The sequence below is a fragment of the Schistocerca gregaria genome, chromosome X (genome assembly GCF_023897955.1).
Source record: "Schistocerca gregaria isolate iqSchGreg1 chromosome X, iqSchGreg1.2, whole genome shotgun sequence".
Lineage (NCBI taxonomy): Eukaryota > Metazoa > Arthropoda > Insecta > Orthoptera > Acrididae > Schistocerca > Schistocerca gregaria.
In genome coordinates, this window is record NC_064931.1 from 165595663 (window position 1) to 165622242 (window position 26580).

At 45.6% G+C, this 26580-nt stretch overlaps 1 long non-coding RNA gene across 1 annotated transcript in view; it reads left to right on the plus strand.

The window, feature by feature from the left end:
- The window catches only part of LOC126299265 (uncharacterized), an 89838-nt gene that overhangs the window by 31744 nt on the left and 31514 nt on the right, over window positions 1-26580 (plus strand). The window lies entirely within an intron of this gene.

Below are 26580 nucleotides of genomic sequence, written 5' to 3' on the forward strand. Positions count from 1 at the left end.
AGTAGGGAGGAAGGGTGATCAGCATACCCTAAATCCAAGGTGGCGTCGAAAAAAATGTCATGAGCTGGATTTGCAGGCATGGAAGACAGATGGCTAGCATAACGACTCAGAAGGACAGCTCGCCAATTGGACAACGGAGGTTCAGCAGTCTCAGCATATAGGCTTTCCACAGGGCTGGTGGAAAAAGCTCAGACACTAAACGTAATCCACGGTGCTGGATAGAGTCGAGCCGCCGAAGAATAGACGGCCGAGCAGAGGAGTAAACTATGCTTCCATAGTCCAATTTCGATCGCACAAAGGTGCGATAGTGGCAGGGAAGGACCACTTGGTCCGTTCCCTAGGAGGTTCCATTAAGGACACGGAGGGCGTTGAGGGATCACAGACAGCAAGCCAAAAGATAGGAAACGTGGGAGGACCAGCACAGCTTTCTGTCAAACATAAGACCCAAGAATTTAGCGACGTCCGCGAATGGAAGGTTGACAGGGCTTAGATGTAAGGAAGGTGGAAGAAACTCCGTACGACGCCAAAATTTAACACAAACGGTCTTACTAGGAGAAAAGCGGAAGCCTGTTTTGATGCTCCAAGAGTGGAAGCAGTCGAGACATCCTTGAAGACGTCGTTCAAGAAAGCTGGTCCGTTGAGAGCTGTAATAGATAACAAAATCGTCCACAAATAGGAAGCCGAAGACATTAGGAAGGAGACAATCCATAATTGGATTTATGGCAATGGCAAACAGTACAACACTTAGCACGGAGTCCTGGGGTACCCCGTTTTCTTGGGAGAAGGTACGGGAGAGAGTAGTGTTCACCCACACTTAAATGTGCACTCTGCTATAAATTCATGAAGTAAAAGAGGCAGCCGACCTCGAAAGTCCCAAGAGAACAATGTGCGGAGGATGGCTGTCCTCCAACAAGTATCGTATGCTCTCTCCAGATCAAAAAATATCGCTACTGTTTGGCGTTTCCTGAGAAAATTGTTCATGATATAAGTGGAGAGAGCAACAAGATGGTCAACTGCATCTACATATACATCTACATCTACATGACTCTTCTGCAATTCACATTTAAGTGCTTGGCAGAGGTTTCATCGAACCATAATCATACTCTCTCTCTACCATTCCACTCCCGAACAGTGCGTGGGAAAAATGAACACCTAAACCTATCTGTTGGAGCTCTGATTTCTCTCATTTTATTTTGATGATCATTCCTACCTATGTAGGTTGGGCCCAACAAAATATTTTCGCATTCGGAAGAGAAAGTTGATGACTGAAATTTCGTAAATAGATCTCGCTACGACGAAAAACGTCTTTGCTTTAATGACTTGCATCTCAACTCGCGTATCATATCTGCCACACTCTCTCCCCTATTACGTGATATTATAAAACGAGCTGCCTTTTTTGCACCCTTCCGATGTACTCCGTCAATCCCACCTGGTAAGGATCCCACACCGCACAGCAATATTCTAACAGAGGACGACCGGGTGTAGTGCAAGCTGTCTCTTTAGTGGACTTGTTGCATCTTCTAAGTGTCCTGCCAATGAAACGCAACCTTTGGCTCGCCTTCCCCACAATATTATCTATGTGGTCTTTCCAACTGAAGTTGTTTGTAATTTTATAACCCAGATACTTAGTTGAATTTGCAGCCGTGAGAATTGTACTATTTATTGAGTAATCGAATTCCAACGGATTTCTTCTGGAACTCATGTGGATCACCTCACACTTTTCGTTATTTAGCGTCAACTGCCACCTGCCACACCATACAGCAATATTTCTAAATCGCTTTGCAACTGATACTGGTCTTCGGATGACCTTACTAGATGGTAAATTACAGCGAACAACCTAAGAGAACTGCTCAGATTGTCAACCAGGTCATTTATATAGATCAGGAACAGCAGATGTCCCAGGACGCTTCCCTGGGGAACACCTGATATCACTTCAGTTTTACTCGATGATTTGCCATCTATTACTACGAACTGCGACCTTCCTGACAGGAAATCACGAATCCAGTCTCACAACTGAGACGATACCCCATAGGCCCGCAGCTTGATTAGAAGCCGCTTGTGAGGAACGGTGTCCAAAGCTTTCCGGAAATCTAGAAATACGGAATCAACTTGAGATCCCCTGTTGATAGCGGCCATTACTTTGTGCAAATAAAGAGCTTGCTGCCTTGCACAAGAACGATGTTTTCTGAAACCGTGCTGATTACGTATCAATAGATCGTGCCCTTCGAGGTGATTCATAATGTTTGAATACAGTATATGCTCCAAAACCCTACTGCAAACCGACATCAATAATATAGGTCTGTAGTTCGATGGATTACTCCTACTACCCTTCTTAAACACTGGTACGACCTGCGCAATTTTCCAGTCTGTAGGTACAGTTCTATCGATGAGCGAGCGGTTGTATATGATTGCTAAGTAGGGAGCTATTGTATCAACGTAATCTGAAAGGAACCTAATCGGTATACAATTCGGACCTGAAGACTTGCCCGTGTCAAGCGATTTGAGTTGCTTCGCAACCCCTAAGGTATCTACTTCTAAGAAACTCATGCTAGCAGCTCTTCGTGTTTCAAATTCTGCAATATTCCATTCTTCTTCCCTGGTGAAGGAATTTCGGAAAACTGCGTTCAATAACTCCGCTTTAGCGGCACAGTCATCGGTAACAGTACCATCGGCACTGCGCAGCGAAGGTACTGACTGTGTCTTGCCACTTGTGTACTTTACATACGACCAGAATTTCTTCGGATTTTCTACCAAATTTCGAGGAAATGTTGCGTTGTGGAACCTATTAAAGGCATCTCGCATTGAAGTCTGTGCCAAATTTCGCGCGTCTGTAAATTTTAGCCAATCTTCGGGATTTTGCGTTCTTCTGAACTTCGCATGCTTTTTCCGTTGCCTCTGCAACAGCGTTCGGACCTGTTTTGTGTACCATGGGGGATCAGTTCCATCTCTCATCAATTTTTGAGGTATGAATCTCTCAATTGCTGTTGCTACTATATCTTTGAATTTGAGCCACGTCTCATCTACATTTGCATAGTCAGTTCGGAAGGAATGGAGATTGTCTCTTAGGAAGGCTTCTAGTGACACTTTATCCGCTTTTTAAAATAAAATTATTTTGCGTTTGTTTCTGGTGGATTTGGAAGGCATGGTATTGAGCCTAGCTACAACGACCTTGTGATCACTAATCCCTGTATCAGTCATGATGCTCTCTATCAGCTCTGGACTGTTTGTGGCTAAGAAGTCAAGTGTGTTTTCGCAACCATTTACAATTCACGTGGGTTCGTGGACTAACTGCTCGAAAGAATTTTCGGAGAAAGCATTTAGGACAATCTCAGAAGATGTATTCTGCCTACCATCGGTTTTGAACAAGTATTTTTGCCAATATATCGAGGGAATGTTGAAGTCCCCACCAACTATAACCGTATGAGTGGGGTATTTATTTGTTACGAGACTCAAATGTTCTCTGAACTGTTCAGCAACTATATCATCGAAGTCTGGGGGTCGGTAGGAGGAGCCAATTATTAACTTAGTTCAGCTGTTAAGTATAACCTCCACCCATACCAATTTGCACGGAGTATCTACTTCGACTTCACTACAAGATAAACCAGTACTGACCAACACAAACACTTCACCACCAGTTCTGCCTAATCTATCTTTCCTGAACACCATCTGAGACTTAGTAAAAATTTCTGCAGAACTTATTTCAGACTTTAGCCAGCTTTCTGTACCTATAACGATTTCAGCTTCTGTGCTTTCTATTAGTGCTTGAAGCTCAGGGACTTTCCCAGCACAACTACAACAATTTACAACCACAATTCCGACTGTTCCTTGATCCAAGCACGTCCTATATTTGCCATGCACCCTTTGAGATTGCAGCCAACCCCATACTTTCCCGAGGCCTTCTAACCTAAAAGAAACCGCTCAGTCCACGCCACACAGCCTCTGCTACCCGTATAGCCGCCAGATGAGTGTAGTGAACTCCTGACCTATTCAGCGGAACCCGAAACCCCACCATCCTATGGCGCAAGTCAAAGGAATCTGCAGCCAACACGGTCCCAAAACCGTCTGAGCCTCTGATTCAAACTCTCCACCCGGCTCTGCACCAAAGGTTCGCAGTCGGTTCTGTCAATGATGCTGCAGATGGTGAGATCTGCCTTCATCTTGTAAGCAAGACCGGCAGCCTTCATCAAATCAGATAGCCGCTGGAATCCAGAGAGAATTTCCTCAGATCCAAAGCGACACATGTCATTAGTGCCGACATGTGCCACCACCTGCAGCTGGCTGCACCCTGTGCTCTTCATGGCATCCGGAAGGACCCTTTCCACATAAGGACTGACTCCACCCGGAATGCACACGGAGTGCACACTGGATTTCTTCCCCTCCTTAGCCGCCACATCCCTAAGGGGCCCCATTACGCGCCTAACATTGGAGCTCTGAACTACCAATAAGCTCACCCTCTGCTATTGCCTGGACCTTGAAGGCTGAGAATCATCCTCTGAAACAGGGCAGGCAGCTGCATATGGCTCAGCCAGAGACAGTGCTTGAAACCTGTTTGTCAGATGCACCAGGGAGGCTTTCTGATCAGCCACCAGGGACGTCTTTTGCTGCCTGCCACGCTTTGGAACGACCTCCCAATCAACCACAGGTGAGGGCTCAGCCCCACTGCGGGCAGCAACAGGGGCAATCACAGCGGCAGACCAATCTGGGGACAGACAGGACGAGGTTGACATCCTTGTGATACCCAATTCCAGCTCCCCACAGTGGTGCCCATTGGCAACAGCCTCAAGCTGATCAACCGAAGTCAGCGCCACTTCCAGCAGTGAGCGAAAGGATGCCAACTCAGCCCTCATCCGAACACAGCAAACACAGTTCCTGACCATTCTAATCGATGTTAAACAACAGTTACTGAAACACGAGTCCGTGCCTAGATCACACAAGGGAAACACACAAAGAATGTATTAACTAACCGGTACAAATGTCTAACGACTGCGCTACAATCTGCCTGAATTTACGATTACAGTAATTAAAACTCGAAATTACACCTCCTATACGAAACTCACACGCAATTTAAGTAAGAATCTACGAAGTAAACACTAAAGCGCGATGCTACAACTCTCAAATACTATAATACGCCCGAAATTTATGAATTAAACAATGCAAGTACCCAAAAACACGCCAAGAAAGTATGAATTAAACTATGTAACAAATAAGTAAGCTAGGAGTGTACGACTTGCTGCTGGCAGCTGCTGATCCAACGGCGGCAGGGAGCACTGCAGAACGTTGCTTTCGGAAACCGCATTGGACAGGTATTAAAAAACTGAGGGACTCCAGCCACCAGGCTAAACGGCAATTCACCATACGCTCCAAGACCTTACAAACACTACTCATGAGAGAAATGGGGCGATAGCTAGAGGGGAGATGTTTGTCCATTCCAGGTTTCGGAACACTAATGACTATAGCTTCCCGCCATCATCTGGGAAAAGTATTGTCGGTCCAAATTTGATTATAAAGGCGAAGGAGGTAACGCAGACTATGGTATGATAAATGCAGAAACATTTGTATGTGGATACCATCCGGTCATGGGGCGGAAGAGCGAGAAGAAGAGCGTGCATGTTAGAGTTCCCGCATGGAGGAAACAGTATTGTAGCTTTCGCGATTTTGAGAGGAAAAGGCAAGACGTTGCACTTCCGTTGCACGTTTCTTCGGGAGAAACGCTGGCGGGTAATTTGAAGAGCTCGAAATCTCAGCAGAGTGATGACCCAGTGAGTTAGAAATTGCAATGGGGTCCACTAATTTATCATGTGCGACAGTGAGCCCAGAGACCGGGGAGAAGCTAGGTGCTCCAGATAAACCCCGAATCCGACTCCAAACTTCAGAGGAGGGAGTGAAGGTGTTAAAGGAGCTAGTAAAGAAGTCCCAGTTTGCCTTCTTGCTATCGCGGGTGACGTGACGGCATCGTGCACGGAACTGCTTATAGTGGATACAGTTGGCCAAAGTAGGATGGTGTCTGGAAACACGAAGAGCACGTCGCCGCTCACGTATTGCGTCACGGCATGCCTCGTTCCACCAAGGAACTGGGGGGCACCGGGGCAATTCAGAGGTGCGAAGTTTTGAACTTTCTGCAGCTGTAAGAATAACTTTTGCAATATGAGTGACCTCATCGTCGACGCTAGGAAAGTGACGGTCATCGAATGTCGCTAGAGACGAAAACAGTGTCCAATCGGCTTGGGCAAACTTCCAGCGTCGCGGGCATATATTTGGCAGTTGTGGCTGCAATCTAAGGACACGTGGAAAGTGGTCACTCGAGTGTGTACCAGCAAGGGCGAACCATTCCAAGCACCGAGCCAGCGGAACAGTACCGACCGAAAGGTCCAAATGAGAGAAATTTGTCGTGGAGACAGACAAAAATGTAGGGTCCCCAGTGTTGAGGCAAAAAAGATCTGCTTGGTGGAAGACGTCTATCAACAGTGAGCCACGCGAACAAGAATGTGGATATCCCCAAAGTGGGTTGTGGGCACTGAAGTCCCCAGTCAACAAATGTGGGGGTGGAAGTTGAACAAGAAGATGAAGGAGATCAGTTCGTGCCATTGGTGTGGACGATGGAATGTAGACAGTACAAAGAGAGAAGGTGTATCCAGAAAGGAAAAGACGAGCAGCGACAGCTTGGAAGGAAGTGTTTAAGGGGATTGGGTGATAATGGAGAGTAACATGGAGAAGAATCACGAGTCCTCTATGTGCTGGAGTGCCTTCAACAGACGGTAGATCAAATCGGACCAACTGAAAATGGAGGAAAACAAAGTGGTCATGGGGACGCAGCTTTGTGTCCTGAAGACAGAAGATGACTGGCTCGTAGGATTTTAAGAGGATGACAATTCATCCCGATTGGCGCGAATGCCGCAGGTATTTCAATAGATAACGGACATAGGGTGGACAGAAAATGGAAGAATGTGACCAAGGTTGCCCTCAACTCAAAGACTGCTCAGCGCTTGCGACCGACAGCGTGGAACGGCATTCAGCCGAAGGTAGAAGATCATGATTCATAAGTTGTTCGGGAGCAGCTTCTGCCACCTAGCGATCGGCCAATTGATCGGCCGCCAGCAGTGCACCTCAGCGACACAGAAGACGGCCGAGGACGGTTACCGCCAGGCGGTGCAGTAGGTGAGACACGGCGTGGCAGAGAAGAAGAGGAACTGGGTTGCTTATTAGCCTTTTTGGAAACAGAACATTGAGATGAAGGAGGAACCGTTGGTTGAGAAGTTGGGGTAAGTAAAAAATCTTCACGAGTAGGCTCTTTTTTGGAAGTCTGGGTGTCTGATTTTGGGGCTCGAGATTTAGCAGAACCCAGTGAAGGGTGAGCCATAGAGTGAGCAGGTGAGAGTGGGGAGGTTGAATGGGTGATCTTTGCTGTGGCCGATCTAACGACCATGGCACTAAAGGTGAGATCACAAGTCTGAGTGGCTGCCTCCTTTGTTGGCCGAGGAGAGGCAAAGACAGTGCTGTATTTACCTGTGTGAGGCACAGTGGGCTTTCGAGTGGCGAATAATTTTCGAGCAGCAAAGGTCGACACCTTTTCCTTCACACTGATTTCCTGAATGAGCCGTTCGTCTATAAAAATGGGGCAATCTCTAGAGGAAGCAGCGTGGTCACCTATACAGTTGATGCAACGAGGGGATGGAGGTGGACAAGCACCCTCATGGGCATCCTTGCCACACGTAATGCATTTGGCCAGATTGGAACAGGACTGGCTGGTATGATTGAACCCCCGACACCGATAGCAACGCGTAGAGTTTGGGATGTAAGGGCAAACTGAAATTATCACATAGCCCGCTTTTATGTTCAATTGGAGGTGAACTCTGTCAAATGTCAAGAAGACAGTACGGGTTGGAATGATGTTTGTGTCAACCCTTTTCATGACTCGATAAACAGCCATGTTACCCTGGTCAGACAGGTAGTTTTGAATTTAATCGCTGGTCAATCCGTCGAGGGTGCATATATAAACGACCCCATGTGATGAATTTAAAGTGCGGTGCACTTCCACCTGTACAGGGAAGGTGTGTAGCAGTGAAGTATGCAGCAATTTTTGTGCCTGTAGGGCACTGACTGTTTCTAACAACAAGGTGCCATTTCGTAATCTGGAACAAGACTTTACAGTACCTGCAATTGCGTCGACACCTTTCGGAATAATGAAAGGGTAGACCGTGGGGAAGTCATGACCTTCGTCAGACTGAGAAACAACAAGGAACTGTGGCAATGATGGAAGAACTGTCTGTGGCTAAGACTCATTGAACTTACACTTGTGAGCAGACATGGCGGAAGTATCCCCCATGATTACCGGCGTCTCCGTTGGCGAGCTCCTACTTTGTGAGGGCACTCTCTGTCTGAGGGCACTCCCGCCTTAGGTGATTTTCACACCTCAGGTCACATCTCCTGAGAAATGGATGGAGAGACCAATCAGCACTTTCGGAAGGTATCAACTCGGGTAACCACCCCTCCGTGGGCTTGGCCATTACCAGGGGGTACATACGCATTACCCCGTCACCGGCTATGCATAGGAATGCGTGGTTCGGCCTTCAGACATGCACAGGGAGGAAAAACGAGAAAGGAAAAAACAAAGAAAGGGAAGGGAAGGGAAAGGAAAGAAGAGAGGTCTCAAACGCCGCAGTGGAGAAAAGGGTAAAGAGAAGAGGTAACGAAAAGAGAAGGACAAAGACTTGCCAGCAGAGAAAGAGAAGAAGAGAGACTGTTTTACATTTTAGAGCATCCATCTCCAGATGTAGGCACAAAACATACTCCCAGAGGGGGAGAAAGGGAAGGAAAGAGGCGGAAGTGAGATGGGTGGGGGGGGGGCAAAGAGGGGGGGATGGGGAAGGATGCGGAAAAGGAAGGTATGTAGCCTGGAAAGGAAGGAGGGCCACATTAGCTTGGGGTCCTGTGCTCGCTACGCACGTATCCACAAAAGAGTTGTGAGCTCCCTGGAAGGGTCTCTTCTTTCTGTAGCCCTATGTTCCTTGCATGGTGTAGTGAGGGAGGGAAACGATTTAGTGTCATATATGTCAGCATTGTACTCGATACTGCCCTTCGTAGAGACTGCTGGCGGTGTATGGTCACCAGCGAGAGATGACTTAGTCCACTTCATTGCAGGTCATCTGCACTGATGCCACCCTCTCCGATCAGGGGCTCCCCCTCAGGCGACAACCAGCCACAGCAAAGGCCACCTGGCATGATGACCATTGCCAGGAGTCCTGATGCTGCAGCAAGACAGACATCTACTTCTTGGCATACATGGGGAGTTTACAGTTCAGGCATCAGCAGTGCGATCCCTTTGTTGTCAGGAGGCTACTACCAAATGGGTACATGATGGCCCCACTACAATGGACTGGCTACCATGCTGGATAGTGGGTGCAGAGAAATACAATACTGTCATGGGGGTGAAAGAGGACGGGAGACAACGGAAGCAGATGACATACCCCGTAAAGTGTCCTCGACCAAATAGTTGAGTTGCAGGTGGAGATGCAAAGTCATGACAAGAGGTTCAGGAGATCGAATCTAAGGGATCTATGGATAACTCTTGCACCACGTAAGGTGTCCTTCCCCATATGGCCTGCACTTCTGTAGAATTTGGTAAGTGGCAGGTCCAACCATAAAATGGGACCTGAACGCATAGGGCCAAAAAGTGTGAGATTCCTTTTAGTCACCTTTTATGACAGACCCATTGGGGGATCTCTGAACAGTCAAAGGGACTGTGTCTGTGATACAATATCTACAGTCAACATCTATCTTTAGGAGTTCTGGGAACCTGGGTGATGCAAAACTTTTTTTTGATGTTTGTATAATCAGAACTGGCCAAAAACAAACCTTGTTAAGACAAGTCTGTGCATTTCATCTGTGGGGTAGAGCAACTCATTGTGAGCTACATATAGTATGGTCAGGAACCAGATTAAAGCACTGCTATCCTACTAAATGTCTAGGTTCAAATCAGGTAAATCTGGTGGTAAAGACATCAATGCGAGTTAATTGTATTGCCCCCTGGATCACTACAGCATGTTTCCAGGCATGAGACATGGGCAGTTATGTTGGAAGATGCCATCACTAGCAGAAAGAAATCAAGCATGAAGGAATGTAAATGGTCTACAACAGTGTCCATATACTCCATAGCTTTAATGTGTCTTTGATTATTACCATACTTCCCATGAAAAACAAGGTGAAAGTCCAGCAGATAATAAAAGTATTTCCATTGGCCTGCATACTTTGTGCAACAAATGATGCAAGCAGCCGTTCGCCTGGATGACTGTATATTTAGACACAATCACTGATTTTGTGTAACAAGCAAGACTTTTACACTGATTCATAGCCTTATCTCTCTGCTTCTGTGGCCACTGCAATCACAACTGGCAGTGTCATTGGGTCAACATGTAAACACACAAGGGTTGTCTGTTGTGGAGGCTTATTTTCAATAATGTGCACAAAACTACTTATCCCTTAACACTTCTGACTGTTCAGCGCTGTATTATGTCATCAGATCTACCACTGAGCACTCGCTGTCTGCCTTTACAGAGCTGGCAAGTCTCTCACCTCCACATTCTACGATCAGCCATGGACATTCAGCATCTTGTCACCTACCAGTGCTTTCGCCATCCTTCAACCACCACTTTTTGTGGGTGGTCATAACAGTTGCATGTTATAGGTGACCTTGTGGTGGACAGTTGGCTATGATGTCAGGATGGGGGACAGTGGAGAGTTGAGGCTGGTTAGTAGGCTGGTGAAGGACGAGAGAGAAGAGACTGTCAAAATTAATGTTTTATTTTGCACCGTTACGTCATCACTGTATCTATACTGCGAGATGGCCTTGCCCCATTATATGGGTGTCAGCAATGCATGAAGGTGAAGAGTAATCTTGCAGAGGTAGCCAATCCTGCAAATGAGTTACTGCAGCCTCTGCATGTGGCACAGAGGCATGTCCACTGTGGTGGTGAGAAACAGCTGCTGTGCATGGACTGCAATTTGTTGCCTTGTTGGCCCCATGACAGGGGTTGGACTGCTGCTGGAGTGAGCCAGGAAGGTCTGCTGCACTGTGGTACTAAGTCTGAAGCACAGACTCCATGTCATCTCCTTGTCTGCTGTAGCCCTGTGCCCATGTGCAACTGCTGCCTGAGTAAGACTGCTACAAAATTGATGACACTGATGGGGGAAAAGAATTGCAACACCAAAAAATAATTGTATGCTCTATAAATATTTATTTGCACTTTGTTACCTGTACATGTTTGTTTGGTTAGTTTGTTTAAAGGTGGGAGAAGGGACCAAACTACGAGTCATTGGTCCATTGTTCCTAATAAAATAATGCCAAAAGTGTGAGAATGAAATGGACAAAACATATAACACAAAACGGAATTAAAGGAAAAGCCACAAGAATGAAGGGAAGGCAATGAACACTAAAAGGAACAAAAGAGGACAAGGAAACACAAAAGAGACACTAGAAACAGAAGAGAGTAAAACATTAAAGCAGATTACAGTGGCTAGCCAACCACGAGAATAAAAACGGAAAGCCAGTCACTCTGCAATACATTAAAACCTCCACCCTAAAAGCACTAGAGTGCAGGACACAAAGGGACAAAGGATATGCACTAAAACCTAGATAGAAGTATAAAACCCACTCTCATGGATAAAATGTAAAACTGAAGCTGTTGTGGAGGCGTTGTTGCCCAACACCAAAGGCAGGGTGCTGGGAAAGTTAGAAGTCTGCTGCAGAGTGGCTAAAAGTGGGCAGTCCAGCAAGAGGTGAGCGACTGTCATTTGGGGCCACAGTGACACTGAGGTGGGTCCTCGCAATGGAGTAACTATGCATTAGTCATGTATGGCCAATGCGGAGCCAACAGAGGACAACTGATTCCCTGCGAGAGGCCAGCGTGAAAGAATCCCACACATTCATAGTCTCCTTAATGACATGTAGTTTACTGTGCATGCTGTTATCAATTCCGTCTCCCAAAGCCTGAAAACCCTGTGGTGTAAGATAGAATGCAGGTCAGCTTTGGAGATGCCAATCTCCAGAAGCAGTTTCTGCTTTGCCTGTTTGGCTAGCCTGTCAGCAAGTTCGTTGCCCGGGATTCTGACGTGTCCTGGGGTCCACACAAACACCACTGGACAGCAGGACTGTTCCAGAAAACAGACAGACTCCTGAATGGACGCCACCAGAAGGTGGCACGGTCGATAACTTGCAGGCTGCTCAATGAGTCAGTACACAGGAGAAATGACTCGCCAGGGCATGAGTGGACGTACTCAAAAGCACGAGATATGGCCACCAACTCTGCAGTCAACTGGCAAGAAGTGCTGCTCAACATGTCCTCCACGAACATATGCGAAGAATATGTGACCATCAGCCATTGAGCCATCAGTGTAAACAGCTTCAGAGCCTGGAACACGTCAAGGGATTTGAAGCGGCACAGTTTCACTACAGATTGAGTGTAGGACATAAACGCAAACTCCGCCTGACACACTATTATCGTCACTATGGTTCCTGTAATACCCCTTCTGGCTGCAGAGGGCAGGGGTTTGCATTGTTGGGAACCAGGTTTTCTGGAGGGCAATGCAGATAGCAGGTGTAAAGCTTAACAGTTGCCGTAGCTCAGCCAGTCGGTGGAAAAACAAGCCGCAATTCGAATTGAGGATGGCATCGTGAGACTGGGAAGGCAGGGAACATTCAGTGAGGCAGTTTAACCCTCAAGAGTCACCTGCTGCAACTGATTTATAGTCTGAGCAGTCTATAACCATTATGTCTGAGGGCCTGGCGAGATATACGACTTCAGTGGACACCAAATACTACCCCCCCCCCCCTCATCCTCAGCCACAGAGCTTGTAGTATTTCTCTCGCTGCTCCTTGTGTTTCCCTGGCTGGGAGGACTTCACTGACTCAGTCACTGGGACTGAGGATGAGTGTGAAGCACTACGACCAGCTGCATTTGGTCTCTTCAGCCATTGGCGGGTGTCATCTTCCCCTCTAGAAGAAACCTGGGAAGGGAGTGACTGAAGAGACCCCTTCCTAGACTTAAGCTTCTCTGGCTAAGAAGTGGGGAAGGGTGTCCCCGATGGTTGGGGGGGGGGGGGGGTGATGCTCCTGAAGTAGGTGGTGCAGGAGCAACAGGAAGGGAAGTGTCCCCCACCATCAAGGGGGCGGGCAGGTGTAGTCTTCTGCCTCTGAGAGGTGACCTTGGTTGGCGGAGCTGATGGTGCCAGAACTGTTGTAGCGGCAACGTAAGACAATGTCATATGCACAGGATGCAGGTGTTCAAATTTCCTTTTAACCTCCATGTAGGTCAGTCGGTCAGTCCAGAGTCTTGTACTCCATGATTTGCCTTTCTTTCTGGAGAATCCTGCAGTCAGGCGAGCAAGGCGAATGGTGCCCTCCGCAGTTGACACAGATGGGAGGCAGGGAACATGGAGTATTGGGATGTGATGGGCGTCCACAATCTCGATATGTGATGCTGGAAGTACAGTAGGAAGACGTATGCCATATGCCAGCATTTAAAGCACCACATCAGGGGAGGAATATAAAGATTTACATCACACCGGTAGACCATCACCTTGACATTTTCGGGCAATGTATCACCTTCAGAGGCCAAGATGAAGGCACCGGTGGGAATCTGATTATACTTCGGACCCCAGTAGACATGCTAGATGAAATGTACACGTCATGGCTCTGAACTGGTGGGCAGTTCATTGTCGGACTGCAAAAGAAGGTCTCTGTGAAATACGATACCCTGGACCATATTTAAGCTCTTAAGGGACATGATGGTTACAGGAACATCTCTCCAGCTTGTCACAAGCGAGTAACTCCTGTGATTGGGGAGAGGATGCTCTTTTGATCAAGGGTGATTGAAATCTCATTTTGGATAAGCCCTCTACCTCCCTGAACTTGACCTCTAAATGCGCAACAAAAAACTGAGATTTCATTGTCATGAAAGATTCCCCATCAGCTCTCGAACATACAAGGTACTGCGGTTCCAAATAACTTCCGGGAATTCAGCCAGGTAACACTTTCAGCGACCGCCGATATTTCGGCAGGAGAACACCCCGCCATTTTCAAGGCAAACTGCAATGGACATGCGGCGTACATGCAAATTTAATACCTCGGTTCTCAGACAGAAGCAGGAAAGATAACACAGACACACACACACTGAACACTAGTGCCAGGAAAGATGACCAAAGTCAGAGCTATCGACAGTGAGACTATGAATTCGCAGGTGAGGCAGCATTGACTCTGTCGCTCTGTTTTTTGACAAGGGAGAGAGCCGGATTCCAACCAGAGTTTAAACAGAAATCTCGATCCCTGTTAACGAGGTTGCTTGCTAATTTAATCTCAACTGCCTCCCTAATAACACTGTCCCAATAGCTGGACATGCATTCCAACATCTCGGTGTTATTATATAACACGGGGTGACCAGTATCCAAGCAATGTTTGACAATAGCAGATCTATTTGGCTGCTGTAATCGTGTGTGCCGTTTATGCTCAGTACATCGCTCCTCCACGGTTCTGATAGTTTGACCAATATATGCCATGCCGCAGCTACAAGGAATACGATATACACCCGCTTTACGCAGTCCAAGATCATCCTTAACGGAACTCAAAAGTGCTCTAATTTTAGATGGAGGTCAGAAAACACATTTCACATCGTATTTCCGTAAAATATGACCGATCTTGTTGGACGTTTTTCCTACATACGGCAAAAAGACAGTAGACTTAGGTGTTGACTCAGAATTATCATCAATCCTCGATGCACAGTTGGTCGATTGTGAAATGCACGTTCAATCTGTCTATCACTCTACCCATTTTGACGAAATGTAACTTCAAGATGGGACAGCTCAGCCTGAAAAGACTCAACGTCAGAAACGACATGTGCCCTGTATACCAAGGTACAAAGTACCCCTTCACGCTGAGCAGGATGGTGACAACTATTAGCTTGTAAGTACAAGTCTGTGTGAGTACGTTTCCTGTATACTGCATGTCCCAATGATCCATCATCCTTCCTCCTAACCAACACGTCGAGAAAGGGAAGGCAACCATCCTCTTCCACCTCCATCGTGTCACCCCATGCTATATAATAACACCGAGATATTGGCATGCACGTCCAGCTATTGGGACAGTGTTATTAGGGGGGCAGTTGGGATTAAATTAGCAAGCAACTTCGTTAACCGGGATGGAGGTTTCTGTTTAAGCTCTGTTTGAAATCCGGCTCTCTCCTTTGTCAAAAAACTGAGGGACAGAGTCAATTCCGCCTCACTATCGATAGCTCTGACTTTGGTCATCTTTGGTGGCACTAGTGTTCAGTGTGTGTGTGTGTGTGTGTGTGTGTGTGTGTGTGTTATCTTTCCTGCTCCTGTCTGAGAACCGAGGTATTAAATCTGCATGTACGCAGCATGTCCATTGCAGTTTGCCTTGAAAATGATGGGGTGTTCTCCTGCCGAAATATTGGCAGTCGCTGAAAGTGATACCTGGCTGAATTCCCGGAAGTTTTTTGAAAGTTGTATACACCAGGAGAAACTAAGGTCTCACAAGGTACTGGGGTGACTAAGATCCACTGCCAACCTTAGCCTGATTTTCCTCTCATAGTGTGGGTAGGGAGGGGAACGATTTTGATTCGTACTTCTGTGTGTTGAATTGAGCTTGTGATCGCTTAGTGACTGCTGCAAAAGATGAAGGACTATGCTTCATCGCGTGTCATTCACTCTGATGGCACCCACTCTGACCAGGGGCGCTCCCCACTGGTGCCACCCAGCCCCAGTAAAGGCCACCTGGCAGGATGGTCATTGCTGGGAGTTCAGATGCCCCAGGGGGATGGGCATCTACCCCTTGGCATATGTGGGGAGTTAACGGTGCAGGCATCAGCAGAGCGGTCCCTGTGTGGTCAGGGGGCTACAACCAACATGGTACATGGCGGCCCCACCAAAATGGACTGGCTACCGTGCTGGATATCAGGTGCAAAGAAGTCAACACAGAAACTGATACTGCACAGTGCATGGTGGACAACACACCCAGGAAGGTGTCCTCACCCAAGAGATGGAGAATAGGCAGGACTGCGATGGGACGGTGAGGAAGTGGGCTAAAGGTCTCAATGCACAATGGACATGATGCACCTTGTAAGATGCCCTTCACCAATTGGCTCACTCTTCAGGAAAATTTTGAAGAATGGAGGTCAAATCCTACATGGGACGATCACATAAATGCCAAAATGTGTGAAACTCTTTTTAGTCATTTCGTATGTCAGGCAGAAATACCTCGGACCTATTCTAAATCCCAGACCCACAGGGGGGATTTATATGTTTGTTATCTTGATATGGGTTTTATATTTTGGAAAATACCATTTTGACAATCTGCGTATTTTGAAAATGTATCCCAAGCCAAAACTTGTCAATGAGTAAATGAAAGTGAGATTTTTAACTTTGTCTGTTTTTCCATTGTATTGAATATTTGTTTCATTATTCTGTCCCAGCTCATATGTATGTACAATGACCTTGCATATTCTGTTGGTATAATCCTCTATGGCTTGCCAATGCCTCCTTGTAATAGCTCTCAATCATTCCTGAAACAACATTGCACAGCTCTGCTCCTTGTACCTCTTGAGAGACCCCTACTTTACCTGCTCAAACATTTATGATTTCTTAATGACTCTGTATATCCCACAGTAGTTTTCAATTCTTCCACTAGATGTAATTTTGACACCCACAACAACTGAACATTGGACTAATCACCAATACCTGCTGACATCACTGGGTCCTCAACAAAGACCACCACATCCTCAGATGACCTTCCAGGAAAGGGGGTCGAGCAGCAGCTGATCTATAGCTTGGTCTGGTGCCTGGAGCAATGCCATTTCCTCATCCTTAACTGCAGTTTCCCCTCATTACTGTCTTATCTGCTGACAACTGTACTACCTTTTCTTTCCAAACTGCATCATGTGTGCCTACCATTGCAACACCTTTACTCCTCATCCACACACAATACCCAAAGTATAAATATGCAAACTTTCACAACCTGAAAAAGTAAATAACAAATTACAAACCATACCTTATCATTAACACTCTACACTCCATATATAGCCTTGCAACATGACCATATTGTAGCATGTAAATCAAGTTACATAAACTCACTCAGCCCACACTGCAGAATTCCCAAGCAGATTATATTGTGAATATCAACAGGATCCAAACACTGAGCCTTACCATTGTCCTGATACTGAGACACATTATCCAGTTGCTCTGACCTAAACCAAATAACTTCAAGTAATTTTAAGAGGGGGGGCGAGACCGAGGGGGGGCCAGAGCAAGGGGGGCGAGAGGGTGGGGTCCGAGAGGATGTGGGGGCTAGAGGATGGGGGGGGGGGGACGTTGGGATGTTTAAGTGGGACTAAACAGCTAAGGTCATCAGTCCCCCATTCCAAAAACAGGCGAAACAAAAATTTACGGAACAGGTAAAACCCCAAGGGGGGAGGAGACGCCCCTCCCCCCAGTCACTGAAAGAACACCAATGTGGCAGCAAACACTAGAGACAAGAAGAGTACAGAAGAACACCGGACAGAAAGAAACGGAAGAAAAGAAGAGTGCCAGAGACTGGTTGACTGACCATGAGAACAAAAAATGGGAAAGAGTCAACCATCCGAATACACACATTAAAATCTGCAACCAATGAGATACTCGAGGACAAGATACACAGAAAGGGAAAGGGGCAGGTCCCCCCTAAATGGAACCATAAAAAGGACTACCACGAATTAAATTTAAAACGTCGTCAGCCATGGAGGCATCATCACATAAAACCAAAGGCAACGTGCCCGGGAGATTAAATGTCTGCCGGAGGGTGTGCAGGCGGGGACACTCCAACAAAATGTGGGCGACTGTCAACCGGGACCCACACTGACACAGGGGGGGATCCTCCTGACGCATAAGATGTCCGTGCGTCAAGTAGGTATGGACAACGCACTCCAATCAAAGCTTCTTTCAAGCAGAAGTGAAAGTTTTGGTAACCCCTTCCCACACCTTTTCGATTATCTTCACGCAGGCAACGATGTCGAAGTGATATTTCCAAAAGTCTCTTCAGCTGACTCAAGCAGTTCTCGAAGAATGCTGTAGTGTAGAGCTTCTTAGAGTTAGAAATAATCTGCTGGTTCATAGGCTGGAGTAATGGAGTGGTATTGGGCGGCAGAAATTGGATCTCGATGAATTGAAACTCTTCAAGGTGGTGGTCTTGTAGACCAGGAAAATGGACAGGAGAATGGTTCAAATGGCTCTGAGCACGATGGGACTTAACATCTGAGGTCATCAGCCCCTAGAACTTAGAACTACTTAAACCTAACAAACCTAAGGACATCACACACATCCATGCTCGAGGCAGGACTCAAACCTGCGACTGTAACGGTCGTGTGTTTTCAGACTGAAGTGCCTAGAACCGCTCGGTCACAAGGGCCGGTAATGGGCAGGAGAGTTTCCATAACAAGCAAAATATGGAGTGGCAGTTCAACTAAAGCAAATATTTTTTTCACTGAAAGACCAAACACTTCATTGATCCAATCACAAAAAAGATCATGTGTCACCCAAGCCTTGTCATTGGACCTCTAAACCACATTTAACCTGTTCTCCTGGACATTACACTTTTTGAAGGCTGATGGAGCATCTGAATGGTAAAGCAGCGGTTTAATTTTCAAATCGCCACTTGCATTGGCACAGAACAGCAATGCGAGATTTTCTTTCATTGGCTTGTGATCGGGCAATGCGTCTCCCCTGCTGTTATAAAGATATGATTCAGCAAATTTTTCCAGAATAGACCTACCTCGTCACAATTAAAAACCTCTTGCAGCAGATAAGCATCAGAACCTTCGAGCATCTTGAAGTTGCTGATGAAGTTCTCTGCTGCCTTTGTGTCGGAGCTGGCTGCTTTGCCACGCCTTACAATGCTGTGAATGCCAGGTCTTCTCTTAAACTTCTCAAAGACCCATGGCTTCCCTTATAAACTTCTTTGGCCCCTGATGATCCTGGCGTCATCTTAAGGAGGATGGCGAAAATCATTCTCGCCTTCTCACAAATGATGTTCTCATTAATAGTGTAGCTTTGCAATTGCTTTTCATTTATCCATATAAGGAGCGATATTTCGACTTCGTCCATAATACGAAACCGTGGTTTAGATACTCTTGACAATCCCTTTGAAGTATCTATCTCCTTAATCTTGTCAACGTTTTTTAGGATAGCGCAAGTACGAGGATTGCCAAGGAAGCTGTCCACTGAATTTTTTTCAAATATTCTATATTGAACGCAATGAGGATTCCACACACGAAAGAATGTTGTTTTATCTACATACCCTATTTTTCCACGTAATCTCTATCCCATTCTGTTTGCCTTCCTCCAGCCAGCACGAAACAAGGCCTCATATGCCCTGTCGGTACCAATCTTTGTCCTGGTGGCAGAGCTAGTGCTTCATGTGTGAATCACCTCCTCATAGTCCTCAAAAAGTCTTCCAGGAATGGCATCCTATAATGGCGAGTGACAAGATTAGCTCGCTGCAACGTATCAGGTGTGACAGCCATGGATGGACTCCCCAACTGCTGTAAATCATTGAGCTCCACCGAACCACTTTCTGATGACCTCACCCTCCATGCCCAGCGACTAGGTATACTTCCATCGACAGCAGATGCTCCATTGACTTTACACAAGCGTTTGAGAATGTTCCCCACAATTTTTTTCTTTGGAGTAGTAACATCAATGACGGCACGTTGCTAGCAGCGTACATCACCTACAGACGCCATTTTGAAACTGTGCTGCAGCTACGCTATCTGTCGAAGGTGACGGAAACTCACTCACTCACGAGATTTCAAATAAAACATAAGTAACATTTCACATTCGTAGAATTGTTTTCGGCCGAGAAAAAAATACGGTTCGTTACTTTTTGGGCAACCCTCGTAATTGATGCACACCGATTGTACACTATGTGATCAAAAGTATCAGGACACCCCCAAAAAGATACGTTTTTCATATTAGGTGCATTGTGCTGCCACCTACTGCCAGGTACTCCATGTCAGCGACCTCAGTAGTCATTAGAAATCGTGACAGAGCAGAATGGGGCGCTCTGTGGAATTCATGGACAATGAACATGGTCAGGTGATTAGGTGTCACTTGTGTCATAACTTTGTTTCTGAGATTTTCACACTCCTAAACATTAATAGGTCCACTGTTTCCGATGTGATAGTGAAGTGAAAACGTGAAGAGACACATATAACACAAAAGCATACATGCCGACCTTGTCTGTTGACTGACAGAGACCGCCGACAGTTGAAGAGGGTCGTAATGTGTAATAGGCAGACATCTATCCAGACCAGTACAGAGGAATTCCAAAACTGCATCAGGAACCATTGAACGTACTATGACAGTTAGGAGAGGCGATAAAACTTGGATTTCATGGTCGAGTGGCTGCTCATAAGCCGCACATCACGTTGGTAAATGCCAAATGATGCCTAGCTTGGTGTAAGGAGCGTAAACATTGGACGACTGAACAGTGGAAATATGTTATGTGGAGTGACAAATTACGATACACATTGTGGTGATCTGATGGCGGGGTGTGGGTTTGGCAGATGCCTGGTGAACGTCATCTGCCAGTGTGTGTAGTGCCAACAGCAAAATTCGGAGGCGGTGGTGTTGTGGTGTGGTCGTGTTTTTCATGGAGAGGTTTCCACCCCTTATTGTTTTGCGAGGCACTATCACAGCACAGGCCTACATTGATGTTTTAAGCACCTTCTTGCTTCCTAGTGTTGAAGAGCAATTCGGGGATGGTGATTGCATCTTTCAACATGATCGAGCACCTGTTCGTAATGCATGGCCTGTGGTGGAGTGGTTAAACGACAATAACATCCCTGTAATTGACTGGCCTGCACCGAATCCTGACCTCAAATCTAAAGTACACCTCTGGGATGTTTTGGAATGCCGAATTCGTGCCAGGCCTCACCAGCTGACATTGATACCTCTCCTCAGTGCAACACTCTGTGAAGAATAGGCTGCCATTCCCCAAGAAACCTTCCAGTACCCAACTGAACTTATGCCTGCGAGAGTGGAAGCTGTCGACGAGGCCAAGGGTGGTCATTACCGATGGAGGACACCACAAACTTGTAAGTGATTTTCAGCCAGCTGTCCAGACACTTTTGATCACATAGTGTAAATGGGTGCTAAATCTGCAATGCTCACACCACATTCACGTTTTTCAATGATTTTACGTTTCATTTCTAAGGTCACTTTCTCTTCCTTACTGTCGTCTTCTTACGGCTTTATCTAAGGGACATTTGTACGAAACATATTAACATTTGCACACAGAAAAACACTGTGTGAACACAAATTTAGAAAAATGTATGTTCCTAAGCTGCACTAAGATGGTAGCTGGGAGAGTGCTAACGCAAACAGGCAGAGTATACTAAAGACACTGGTCTTATGTAGCTGGCGACAATGAAAGGTGTTTATATCGTTTAACGTTTCTCCTGCTATGCACGAAAGGCTGGTGACATCACACTAATCATCGTCACTCATTATACATAACATTGCTCGTTAATCGAATCATTTTTTACCATTTGTTTTGCTCGTTATGCGAATTGCACGTTATGAGCAGTGCTTGATAAGAGAGGTTCCACGGTATAGCATTTGTATCCACCTGATTCCGACGAGAAACACATGTCACCTGACAAGTCCCATACGCCAGTTAATTCTCTCGAAATCGCATTACGTTCTGACAGCACCATTCCATTAGTCAGAAGACTGTCTATTCCTCCACCCATGTCTGATTGGGCAGAGATATATCACAATGAGGGAAGGCTGTCTATTCCTCCACCCATCACTTATTGGGTAGAGAGATACCACAACGAGAAAAATAGAACTCTAACATGCAGGACGATTTTCTCAACTATGCATGGTATACATGGACGGTACAAAGAAATTCAGAAGCATAACACCTACAATTCATCGATATCGAATGACTGTCTATAAATATCCCCATGTACATGTCCTAAACTTTATCATATTCCTATGATTACTACGCTAGAAATACAACAGTGTAATAGTGTCAGATCCTTTGTTAATGGCACAGTCTCTCTCTCTCTCTCTCTCTCTCTCTCTCTCTCTCTCTCACACACACACACACACACACACACACACACACACACACAATTTCCTTTTATAACATCCAACGAATTGTTCAAACTTCACTAACACCACCTGGTAGGGAACGTGGTAAGGTTTTAACATGCCTTTCACTTCCAATATATCGAAAACAAATACTTTCTGCATGCTGACATCGAACATATCTGGCGATCCTATTAAATATGTAGGTATTGGCACACTGAAGCAGGTGGCCAGTAGTTAAAATTGCTTGCACAGAGCAGTGCAAAGGTTTTTCGCCTGTGCTGAAGGAAGGACCATATCCCACAGACCATCAGTCACAATAGAGGGTTCCTGTGTTGATGTTTCATAAGCAGTTTGATACATTCATTTTTTTAATGCATCCAAACAGTGTGTGGCTACAGCTCTGTACACCACCATACATTATGGTTTTCTACCTTGACTTTGAATTCTGTGTCAGGTGGTAAACTGACATTAACACTTTACGATCCTTGAGCTCTCACAGAAACTTGGACATCGCATGGCGTAAACTAAGCTGCTCCCGAAACACACAGGATGGTTGAAATAAAAGACAGAGGTGGTGTTTCTTATTGATGAAAATGTGGATGAGATTGCAACATATGGAAACTGGTAAATTTTGCAGTATTGTACAGCATTTCCAAACAGCTATCTGAAGGTGACTATGTCTACATTTAAACTCACGCTCCACAGTGATATGGTAGCAGATGTTTTAGTGTTCCATTTTTTAAGAGTCAAAGAGCATTGATTCCTCATACTGGTGGCGCATATTGCACTCACGTGTGGGGTTACTGTTTTGGTGTCCTAGGTAGAGGTCATCATTATCTCAGAATTTTTGGACACTGCGTCTTTCATTTTTATGGCTTACAATGCATAACCACTTGTGGAACATGGGGGTATTCTGCAGGATTTAAACCCATAGGGCATGGATAGTATGCAGCACCAGCTGTCAATTGTACTGGTAGAGAAATGGAATGATTTTCATACAACCAGGCGATCATGTAAGTACACTTATTCCTCCACATTTCTGTCGCATTTGCCTCAGTTTTACGTATTTTCCATTAATTTTCGTAATTTTGCCAGGTTTCCCATAACGCAATTTACCCAATTACTCGAGTTTCAGACCATCAGTCTCGACGACCTGTCACTACAACAAAAAGTTTCATCGTGTCAATTTCGTTATGCTATCAGCCAATGACACTGCAGCATGATTGTAATTTTCTGTATCACTGCTAAACTATACCCTCTATTACTTTGCGAGTGCTATATACATGTCGACATATCGCAAACCCTGTTACACTTCCTACATCACATGAGACAAATACTGTTTCTTAATGTGGGAAATAGTCATTTGCAGAGAGATGGTGCAAAAGCTACTTTCCTTAGCCAAAACACTTCACACATTCTGTAAGATTTTATTGCGATTGCCTATCTCTGCCTATGTGATTAAGAGTCACAAAGTATACTTGCATTCATAGCATAAAGTCTTAGATTGAAAGATATCACCAACACCTTTGACAATTACCATCCCAACAAAAGAATCATATCCATACCAGCACTCTGCCCTCTATATCGAAATGAGCTGCCCCTTGATTGAACCTGTCGGCTAATGATACTGAGAAAAAAACTCTTGATGCTTTCTCTATGCATCTTGTAACTATTGCTTGGTCTTTAACCAATCTTCCCTGCAACATTGTCACCGACTTAATTTTGAACTGACCAGAAGTATTAGCGCACTATATCCACTACATTCGATACCTTGTTAAATAACGGAATGAACTGAGTTCCACGGAATCAATATACTTCGATATTGTGCTTTCAGAAAGAGCATAACACGACTTCCAAACTTGCACAACCGACTGGTACTAGCGATACAGACAAGTATTTACATTCCACTACTGTAGCTGCCATTCTGTGAAGACTGTTTGATAACAATCTTACGTCACTCATACAATTACACATGATCTCTCTAGATGCATCCATGCTGAGCAGGTTAGCACCCTTTACTGGTGTGTAGAGAATACGGGTCTGATGCCTTTGAGACTGTTGTGGTTGTATAAGAGATGATTAAGAAGAAGAAACGTATGGTTTATGCATGATGGGATTCCAGGAGGAAGGAGTTTGAAAAATTGTACATAAATCGGTTGTGCTAGCAATTCTGTAGTATTGGAAAGAGAGAAATTGTCGCAGAACGTGAACACACACTCGTAAGACTACACAGTTCAACACTTAAACATGCTATAATGTAAAAGCAATGTGGTTTCCAATATGTTATTCATGTGGAATGCGACGCTATTAATACTCCAATGAAGGAAATATATGTCCAACACCTGACATTTATTCACCCTCTAAGATTTCTATCCTACTTACTATGGTGAGAAGCTTTAAGATGATAAAACTATTACCTTCTACACCAAGGGGAAAAATTGAATAGCTTTCTCGAGGTGTACAGGAACACGGTTTGAAAATTATTCTTATCTTGTATCAGTCATATAAAATGACTGTCAGCAGTGGAAAATTCATTAAACTACATCTTATGAGGAAAAAGACAAATGCATAGCAGTGGTGTTTGACATGCCAGACTACACCAATGCTGCACTAACTATGAGAACAGGACACAATCTCTTCCAAACACAATAACTGTGAAGCACATATATACACAGGGATTCCACCACCTCACAAACCCATCACTCGATTTATGTTCAAGATGTGGCAGGGGAATGGAGTACTTTGCATACATCTTCATTTGTTTAGAAGAGGATGCTGAAATAGGTTTTCCATCGGTTTGGTAGACCCAATTCATCCCACATGCGTTGGAAGTGCTCCGCTGGCTGTGGTATGGAGGGGTTTTCTGTTAATGATCGCAGGTCGATAGCTCTCTAAATCACACGTAGAACATACAATTACATATGAACTGAATGCAAGTTATACCACACAACTGATACGCTATGAGAGAACATTGGGGAAAAATGGTTTAAAGTGCAATATATGACCTACCACAACTTCTCGCTGTCTCTAGAATGTATCATAAGTCTACCATTAAGTCATAACTCATTAGAGCCCCTCTCAGCTGATTAATCCACCTACTTTGTATCATCCTTTAACACAGATCGATGTCAATTTAGAGGCAGAGGTTTTTCTTTTCTAGTAGTGCAGTGAACTTGCATATATCTCTATTATATCAGTAGACGTACTGGAGAATGTCGTTAAAAAGCATTCTGGAAATGTTCTGAAAGGTATCTGTTAGCTGACACCACATGATTGTCAGCGGTAACTGCCATCTGCATCACACCTCCTGTGCAGCAAGCAACGTAAATTTAATTATTAACTGTGTTTTTCTTATTTGTCACTTCTTTTTCCATATGCTTTTGCTTTTAGGAAACTTTAATTTTTGAGGTACTAGTAATAGTGTTCCATTGATTTCGTGTTTGTTTTGAATACAACCCAGAGACAGTTAGTGCTTAGTCTCATTGTTTCCAACAAGAAGTGTCTAGTAACCACAGTTTAGTCAGCCATTAGCTGCCTTTACTGAATTAGCAGTCTAGTTCAAAACTGATTACTTAACTCTCTACAGTAAATTGTTGATTTCTTAGGATGGATAGGATGTGACTGCTGTGTACGGATGCAGGAGGAGCTGACCACTGTTCGCGAACAACTGAATGTGCTGATGGCCACAGTCAGCCGTCTTCAGGCTGCTGCCTCGGAGAGTAGCGGCAGTGGGGAGTTTGATGCATTGCATGATACACCCCAGGTGTTACATGCTTCACCCACAGTCCCTGCTGTCGAGACATCTTCGCGGGTACCGGGCACAGCTGGGCCACCCCCTCCCCAAGGGGAGCAGTGGGTTCAATGGTGTTCGTGTCACACGAGGCGGAGGGTCAATGTGGAGGCTGGCCATGTGGCATCCCCTGCTCTGCCTATGAGTGGACATGTGGCCGCTCCTTCAGCAAGGTCCGAGCAGCACATGGGGGGGGGGGGGGGGAGGGGTTTATTACTGATTGGGACCTCCAATGTTAGGCGAGTGATGGAGCCCCTTAGGGAAATAGCGGAAAGGTCAGGGAAGAAGGCCAGTGTTCACTCTGTCTGCTTGCCATGGGGTCTCATCCGAGATGTGGGGGAGGCCCTGCCGGCGGCGATAGGCAGCACTGGGTGCACTCGACTGCAAACTGTTGCTCATGTTGGCACCAATGACTCCTGCTGTCTGGGTTCAGAGGACATCCTCAGTTCATACAGGCGATTTGCGGAGATGGTGAAGGCGTCTGCCTCGTTCGCGGGGTGGAAACTGAGCTAAATATTTTTAATGTCATTCCCAGAACAGATGGCGGGCCTCTGGTTTGGAGTCGCGTGGGAGGCTTAAACCAGAGGCTCAGACGATTCAGCAGAAATCTGGGGTGCAAATTTCTCGATCTCTTCTATCGGGTGGAGAAATGTAGG